Below are 9,018 nucleotides of genomic sequence, written 5' to 3' on the forward strand. Positions count from 1 at the left end.
GAAGTTTCTAGTCTGCCCCAAAGTTTAGCCTCGTTTTGAGGCTAAAACTTGTGACCACGCCCAAAGAAATCAAAACTTTGAAATAATGAAAAAAACCACAGATATGTGTAAAACCGGCCTGGATCAAAAAGTGAAGCTCATTCTTGTTTGTTTAATCCTTGTTTGGGCTTTGGTAGGATTTCCTACCAAAGTCACCTGACTAAAATCAAGCAATTTCACTGGTTTGAGAGATGCGAAATAGCGTTTGCCGCCTGCTTTTCTTGATCTCGCACTCCGAGAACAATGAAAATGCTAGATCCTATCCATCACCTCGAAATTCAATCAAGTCACAACATCGTGCTTCATTTTTTTTGCTGGGTAAAGGTTAAAGCTGCAAATTTAGCCCTTTGAGCTATGATAAATCATTGAATAAAAGAAACACCCCAGGGATTCACCCAAGGAACAAGAACAGGCGTGCAAAATTTCAGCCGACAATTCGACCATTTTTGTAGACTCCAGCCTACCCCAAAGTTTCGAGGTGACAGATAGGACAAGCTGATCGAATTCGAAAGAAAAAACATTCAAAAATTCGAATCTTTGTCTGGTTTATCCTAGGCTACGGTCATATCTCCTGCGCTCCGGACGTAAAACTTCTTCTTATCGAAGAGAAGCTCAAGTGGAACAAAGGAGATATGACGTAGCCTAGTTTCTCCGCGAACAAAACATTTTCATAGGAACAGGGCTTTATAAAGCCCCGTGCACATTTGCATTAACGTTTCAAATAAGGTTTTTTATGAAATGTAAGATCCTTATTTTTTGGGTGTTTTTCGCGTTTTTTCACCTTTGCTGACTCCTGTGAAAAGCTTTTTTATAGTCCGAAAATTTTATGTACACGTATGGCTTTTACCGAAATACCGTTGTTTTTTATAAGAATTACCTCCTCCCGGACGAAAAATCAGGTGTTTTACCGTCACCGTGGCTCTTGCAAAATACCGTTTCCCGAACACTTTTTATCGTTTTTACCGCTTCCCGGCCCTAAATTAGGCCTTATCCCGAATACCGCCAGATCGTACGCCCCCCCAGTAATGTACACGTTTAGCAACATAACTGTTCGAATTCTTTGAGTTGAGTAATATTTTTAACCTATGAAGAGCGCTTAATAACTACTTGTGGTATTTAAAGGGAATTTTTCAGAAAAGGGAATTTCCTTAGATTCATTTAACTCTCCAGGGATAAGAAAAAGACAAACTGACATTTCAAAATGAGTAATCAGATCAAAATAACTCCGGAAAAGTCTTTTTGATGATCAGCACTTTCACAATCGTGGCGCGGGCCCTGATTGATGATAAAATAAGACAATAGAGAGACCGTTAGATAAGAATGCTAACGTTAAGCGGAACTAAAATACTGAAAAACGCGCGCAAAATTATGAGATGTTTGCCCAACTTCCTTATGCGTGAAGCTATGAATGCCATCCTCAGAAGCTTTAGGCTTCCTCCGGTAGCAAAGATTAAACTGTAAGAACAGTGATTAACTTATATCCCTTATAATTAGTTAAAACGTCAATGTTCTATGGACAAGGAGGAACAACCATGGTTTGAGCCGACGGAAAGTTTTAAATTTTTAACTTCTAATCTGTCTAAAAACACCCCAATTTACACCCCTATCTAGCACCAAAAATAAAGCCCATCAAATAAAATGCACGAGTTGTCGATACTTGAAATTGAATTTTTATACTTTAGTAAGGCGATTTTTGTTTTCTAAAGTTTTCTCAAAAACGTGTTCTTTGTAATTTTGGCGCCGCAGGGAAAAAACTTTGATATAAAGACAAACCTGCTTTAATGAGCTCCTAAAAGGTCAAAGTTAATCAGCCCAAGACCACAAAAACACAGCGAGCATCAACAAGTTTCGATCGTTTGGTAGTAATCTCTCATTTTGGAGAGAAAAAAACTCAAGAGAAAGAAAAAATTAACATTACACTTAATAAAAGGCGCTATAAACGTGTGGAAGGGCGCTAAATCGCCCAATTGCATCACAAATATTTTAGCGCCCCCTTAAAAAGCTCTTTTGGCGCCCCTTTCAGGTCTTTCTGCATGGTGAACTGCACACCTTGCACCTCCTGCCAGATCGCCACTGATTTCCGGCATTATATGGCATTGAAATACCAAATTTGGGCTATTTTGGACATAAAAATGAAATAAAAAGCCAAAATCTTTGAAGTTGCTTGGCATTTTTGGTAGTCTGAATCGCAGACCTCTATATACCTATAGATATACTTCCTATATAAGAAAAAACTTTTATAAGATTTTATTAACTTCTTTCGCTAGAGTATGAGCAGAAGCCTACATATTTGGCTCAAAATCCTTAAGTTACTTTTTGACTAAAGTCCAGAAATTCCTTAGCAACTCCAGCCCTGAGCCGAAAATTTGGGTTTCTTGTAAAACAAAAGTGATGATATAGGGGCTGTGTATCGTGTTTCAAATTCTTGTCTGGGAGCTACCCCAGTCTTTGTGTTTTTAGTTTTAGAAACTTGATTAGCTTGATTTAGTAAGTTAGGAGCAATTTTTTAAATTTCATTAAGTTTTAATAAAAAATTTGAATGGCTGAAGGTCAATACAATCATTAGACTACTGAGGCCTTTCAAGAAAATTGAAGCAGTTACCCCAAAACTGGAGTACTGGGACAGGAATTTTTTTACACGATACGCATCCTTATATCAAAATCAATTTTGGGGATGCGCGCAGCCAATGGGCTATACACGATACAAGATCTGTATCAGGTTTTCAAACCCTATCATCTAGAAGTTTCTTTTTTAAGGCTTTCCTCGCAAAATCCGGGACGAAGCTCTCTCCAAAACTAGTTACTGATTTAAAACTTTGGTCGGCATACATGTCCAGCATAGGGCGATATGTCAGACTGAAATCAAATGAAAGTTCAAATTTTCCTTTGACAATGGGGGTGTACAAGTACGCTATCTGCCCTTTCCCACTGTTTTGGTATTGTGGAGATAATTTGAAATCAATATAAGTAGCCCAAATTATTTAAGAACATAAAATGTAATCATCACAAGACTTGGTTCTTATTACAAAAGGCAATATTTTGGATCCATTCGTTTGATCTTTGTTTCCCCTTGGATCCATAAGGCCATGGGCCAAGGGATATAGGGGTCCCTGAGCCCATTTGTTTAATCTTGAGCTTTGTGGTCCCGAAAATTGGAAGGACTGAATTCTCAATTGTCGATTAATGGATGGCTTTTATTTTATATTATTTTATAAGATTTGTCAATCAAACGATTAACTGCTACAAACCATATCATTATTTTCGTAATTTCGGGTGGGTTTTCTTAACCCTTTAAGTGCCGATGTCGTATATATACGACATGGGCTATATAGGAGGGCGAAGCCCTCCTGTAATGCCCAGTTTGAGTTAGAAATCGTTATTTTTGGTCGAACTCGTAGGAATTAGATTGTCCTTTATGGTCAAGCAAAAAAAATTTCAAAAATGAGTCTTTCCAGCGAGATTTTAAGCAAAAAAGTCAAAAAAATGCAAAAAATTGACAAAAATTCACTTTTTTGAGATTCTGACCGTTTTTTGACTATTTTTGGTCAACGAGTGGATCAAGAACCTCCAAATTTGGCCCTGTTTTACTTTATTCTGTCTTCTAGTGAATTGATTTGAAATTTTACCACTGGGCACCTTTCCATCAGTTCAGTCAGGTCCGCGCAGCGAATTCCCCTAACTTACCCCCCCCCTTGGCCGCCGCCCACCACGCCCTTCCTCAATCGGGCGGCGCCGAAGGCGCCCGAAAGAAAGAGGAGACTCTAAGCTATCCAACGTGCTATATACGAGCTTCTAATTCTTTCTAGATCAGGAGATATAAGCCCTTAAAGTTTGAACTAGCGATTTTTAAAAAAAAACTTAGAAAAAAAGACCCTGGCACTCAAAGGGTTAAGAGTTAAAGCTATCTTTTCATTATGTAAATGTATAAAATACAAAACCATGAAGGTGTGTCTTTCGCAATTCATTCTACGCCACGGCATGACGTCAGAGCTGGGGTTCAACAGAACACTTACTAAAGATTAATTATGTGTTTTCAATAAACATAATCTTTTAGTGAGTTAAACCAAAAAATGAAATAAAAAAGAATGTTTTACCGACTAAAATTCATTAAAATTCAGATAAAATTCGCTAAGAAATGATTGTCTTTATATTTCCGAATTTCGGGATTATCTACCCTCCATATACTCATTACATACATTTATTGTAGATTTGTTGACCGCCAATAGTTTACAACAAAAAATCTCTACCACTTACATCTTCCAACGAGTCGCTGCTATCTGCACGACAATTTGCACAACACCAAATACCAATATACCTATCTGACCTATAATCTATTTCAGCTAGTCTCTCTGATTTTTCTCTTCGGTTGATGGAATATTTTTTGAGATGTACGTCGTCATAGACAATACATTCTATAAAAAAAATCAAAAATTACAAAATATACTCAAGACCTTTAATGCTCTTAAACATTGTTTTACTTAGATGTTTCATTTTTATGATGACATATTGAGTAGGGGGGGGGGATTTCACCCAGGTAAAGGATGTACCAAACGGTATTGTATTGTTTGAAAAGAATCCATCTATGAGCACGAGAAAACAATAAAAGGAAATTTCGGCATGGTTGATTTGTCTGCCGCTTTCGACCACATCCGAGGAGACTGGTTCTAATTCATTATCTTCCAAGGAAACCATGAAAAACTAACAATGTTTAAAATCATTAGATAGAGACATACAACAATAACTAAATTTTCAATAAGAGGTAGTGTAACTTGAAATGTATACCCACTACAGTTAATTGTAATTTTGAATGGAATTTTAAATCATTCAAATACCTATTGTATCTATGAGCTTTGACTGAATATAGTTTAACTGGAGATGTTGAACTAGAATATCGTTTCACTTCAGCCATTTCCCCTCTGAGACAGGGGCGTCATTAAAAAAGCGAATGAACTAAGGGACTGGGTCCCGTGGGGGGGGGCATTCGTTGCTCTGAAGGTCGGGCATGTTTATATTGGTCCGCGCTCCTTATTAATTAGTTAGAGCTTTAGCGTGGGCGGCTGTCGATACGCCATCAGAATATCAGATAAGACCTTAGAAATCAGACAATGCAGAGAAAACTTAGCAAAAGCTGAGTAGATTTAAGCATTTACCTTGAGTGCCCACCTCCCCCGGGGGACTGGGTTCAGGTTTGAGCACTCTAAACTGCAATTTTTCTCAAGCTTTCTCAATGCAATGTTATATTTATTTGCATATTTCCGGCTCTTGTTATTTGCCATTTTTCAAAGCGCAGAATGGTGGATGGGATTGTGAATTTTCCTGTCGATCTTTTTACATTCAAACGTTCATTTAGATAATGGTAGCGCGAGTTGCGGCACGCTGGAAGATCGAGTTTTAAAACGAGGAAAGTGAGTGGAAAGTGGAAATTCAAGTTTATCTTAAGTAAGCTCCAAACCATGGTAGCAATAGCAGCAGATGATTTCTTTCATCTAACAAAGATCTAAGTATTCCCTTTCTTGACCAGTGTATAGGAAGTAATCAATCAAAGAAGGTCACTTTCAATTTCTGATTCCGCTACCCTCCATTCTCTTCTAATGGGCCATTCCAGAATTTGTCTGTAACAGGGGGGCGGACGACACAGGATTTCCGAGGTCAAAAGTTTTCACCAAAATTCGAAATTTCCAAGGTGAGAGAAGAAAATGTATGAATTTCCAAGGCAATTGAATTAAAAAAGGCAAAAAAGAGTGGAATTTCCGATGCATTTTGCAAAACTACATGGATTTTCATTGGAATTTCCGACCACCACTGGAAAAGAAAAATTATTTCCGAGGCTATAAAAAATTAAAAAATGCACGTCGTCCGACGGGGGGTAACAAAATTTTTCTGGGATGGCCCAATTCTTCTCTTCTTCTAACTCTGACTATTATAGCTCACAAGAAGAAGCTAGTCCTATTTTGCTAGTAGCTAGTTTATGTGTCATTGCTTTAATGTTGGAGTTTTTAATTATTTGATATGACATCCTGATTCAGTCAGGACCTCATTTCACTTTATCGATATTACGCAAACGGCAGTTTGCGCTAAATTATTTTGGTTTCACTTTCGATTTCAAGCAAAGGTCTTAGCAACAAGGCGCGCGTACATAGTAACGGGGCTGGGTAGAAAAATCTAAACATAGAATTCAAAAAAAATACCGATCATCGTATAGAGCACTAAAAAATACCCCCTTTCTATGTTTAGTTTGTTCTACCTTGGATTATAACTGAAAAAATCTTCAAATAACCTTTGCCCGCTATCAGCCCGCACGGTAATCTTTGCCCGCTCCAATTCTTAGATAATGAATAAGAGAGGTGCGCTTAGCTAAGCCGTGCTCGCGGGCGATAAATTTATGTTTACTTTTCTTGTATATTTTAGTGGTATTTATCCAATGAAAAGGATGTTGACATAATATGCACGACACTGACAAAATATGCACGGCATTGATTATGACATCATTAAATATGTCAATATCGATTCAACGCCCGTTAAAGAAAATAATTTGTAAATAGTTCTTTTTATCGTAAAATTTAGAAATACGAGCAAAAAAGAGTCAAATTTAATATTTGTTTCCTGTCTAGATTATATTAGCGTTAGAATACGGTAAATTTTCACGAAAAATATTTCGCGATGACGGTACGCCCAATCGCGCCCACGGGAAAGTTCCAATTTTTAATTATCGGGAAATCGGGAAACCGTTCACCACGTGGATAAAAAACGTACGGAATGAAACCTGATAGCAGGTTTTCAACCAGATTTATTCAGATAAAGCTATAAGAGGTTCATTACTTGTGGATTTTAAAACCTACATAACCAAAAACGAAAGTTGTTGTGAAGGAAAGAGTAAACGCAAGACAGAAGGTTTGGTTGTGTTGATCAGGTATGTTTTTATTCTATCCGAACTAATGTTAGAAAAGACCAAAGAGGTCCTGACTGTGATTAGCACAGTCAGGACCTCTTTGGTCTTTTTTAACATTAGTTCGGATAGAATAAAACATACCTGATCAACACAACCAAACCTTATGTCTTGCGTTTACTCTTTCCTTCCCAACAACTTTCGTTTTTGCTTATGTAGGTTTTAAAATCCACAAGTAATGAACCTCTTATAGCTTTATCTGAATAAATCTGGTTGAAACCTTCTGTCAGGTTTCATTCCGTACGTTTTTTATCCACGTGGTGAACCGGTTTCCCCGATTTCCCGATAATTAAAAATTGGAACTTTCCCGTGGGCGCGATTGGGCGTACCGCCATCGCGAAATATTTTTCGTGAAAATTTACCGTATTCTAACGCTAATATAATCTAGATAAGAAACAAATATTAAATTTGATCTTTTTTTGTTCGTATTTCTAAATTAAAAGATAAAAGGTACTATCTACAAATTATTTTCTTTAACGGGTGTTGAATCGACATTGACATATTTAATGATGTCATAATCAATGCCGTGCATATTTTGTCAGCCCCGTGCATATTTTGTCAACATCCTTTTCATTGGATAAATACCACTAAAACATACAAGATAAGTAAACATAAATTTATCGCCCGCGAGCACGGCTTAGCTAAGCGCACCTCTCTTATTCATTATCTAAGAATTGAAGCGGGGCAAAGATTACCGCGCAGCTGATATAGCGGACAAAGGTTTTTTGAAGATATTTTCAGTTATAATCCATGGTAGAACAAACTAAACATAGAAAGGGGGTATTTTTTAGTGCTCTACACGATGATCGGTATTTTTTTTGAATTCTATGTTTAGATTTTTCTACCCAGCCCCGTTTCTATGTACGCGCGTCCTGTTGCTAAGACCTTTGCTTGAAATCGAAAGCGAAATCAAGATTATTTAGCGCACACTGCCGTTTGCGTAATATCGATAAAGTGAAATGAGGTCCTGACTGGATTAGCAAAAGATCTAATAATGGAAGGTCATGTTCTCCTTATTTTATAAAGAATAGACCTTTTTTTAAAGAGGCAGCCATGTTGAATAATTATGTACTCCAGCATAAAAACAATGATACAGCCATGCATAATTACTATATCATGCATATTTTAAAAATCATGCATGGCTGTATCATTGTTTTTATGCTGGAGTACATAATTATTCAACATGGCTGCCTCTTTATAAAAAGGTCTATTATATTTATAGATAGGGTGGACAGGCCAAAATTTTCCCCTCAATTTTTAGAAACCAAACTAATTTTATTTGAAAGTCCTTACCTTTGTGAGAAAAATGAGGGGTCAATTATTATAGAATTGGTTTAGCTAAGTATTCCCAAAAAATCAGCTTTTCAAAGAATCGCCTCCTTACACCACGCCAGCACAGCAAGAAATAATTTTCGGAAGCACCAAAATAGCGCCAAAAATGGCGGATGAAATCTAGTCTTCTGTGTGTCCGTGTGGCAGGGTGTGGGGAGTTTTGCCGGTGCAGTCTGAAAATCGGCCCGATGACTGTTAAACTTTAGCTTATCACCAGACAATCTCAATCGAACGGAATCAACAATCGAACCAAATCGAACGCAATCGACCGATTGAAATTCGATTGTCGAACGCAATCGAATCTCAATCGAATATTACCGCAATTTTCAAATTCAATACAACCCACTGCATGGCCCGAACATGTTTGGGCCTGCTCGAACCATGCTCGGGCCACAAAAAAGTATTATTGAATCGGCCCGAACATTTTGTTCGGACCATGTTCGGGCCATGTATTTACAGGGACCGAGCGTAATCTGGGGGGAAGTTATCCTCACCTGCGGATAGGCCCCGTAACGGATGAGTATTTTTTCCCCCTAGTGACCGCTTTTGTCCCTGTGATCTATTCGGTCACTCCGTTTGTACATTTTTTGAAAAACGAAAACTTAGATATATTTAGGGCTCTTTATTAGTATTATTTTTTAAAATGTAAATACTAGTTAGAGCTGGTTAGAGACTATTTTATGATTATATACCTTAATGTT

This window comes from Clytia hemisphaerica, unplaced genomic scaffold (genome assembly GCF_902728285.1).
Source record: "Clytia hemisphaerica strain Z4C2 unplaced genomic scaffold, Clytia hemisphaerica genome assembly, whole genome shotgun sequence".
Taxonomy (NCBI): Eukaryota; Metazoa; Cnidaria; class Hydrozoa; order Leptothecata; family Clytiidae; genus Clytia; species Clytia hemisphaerica.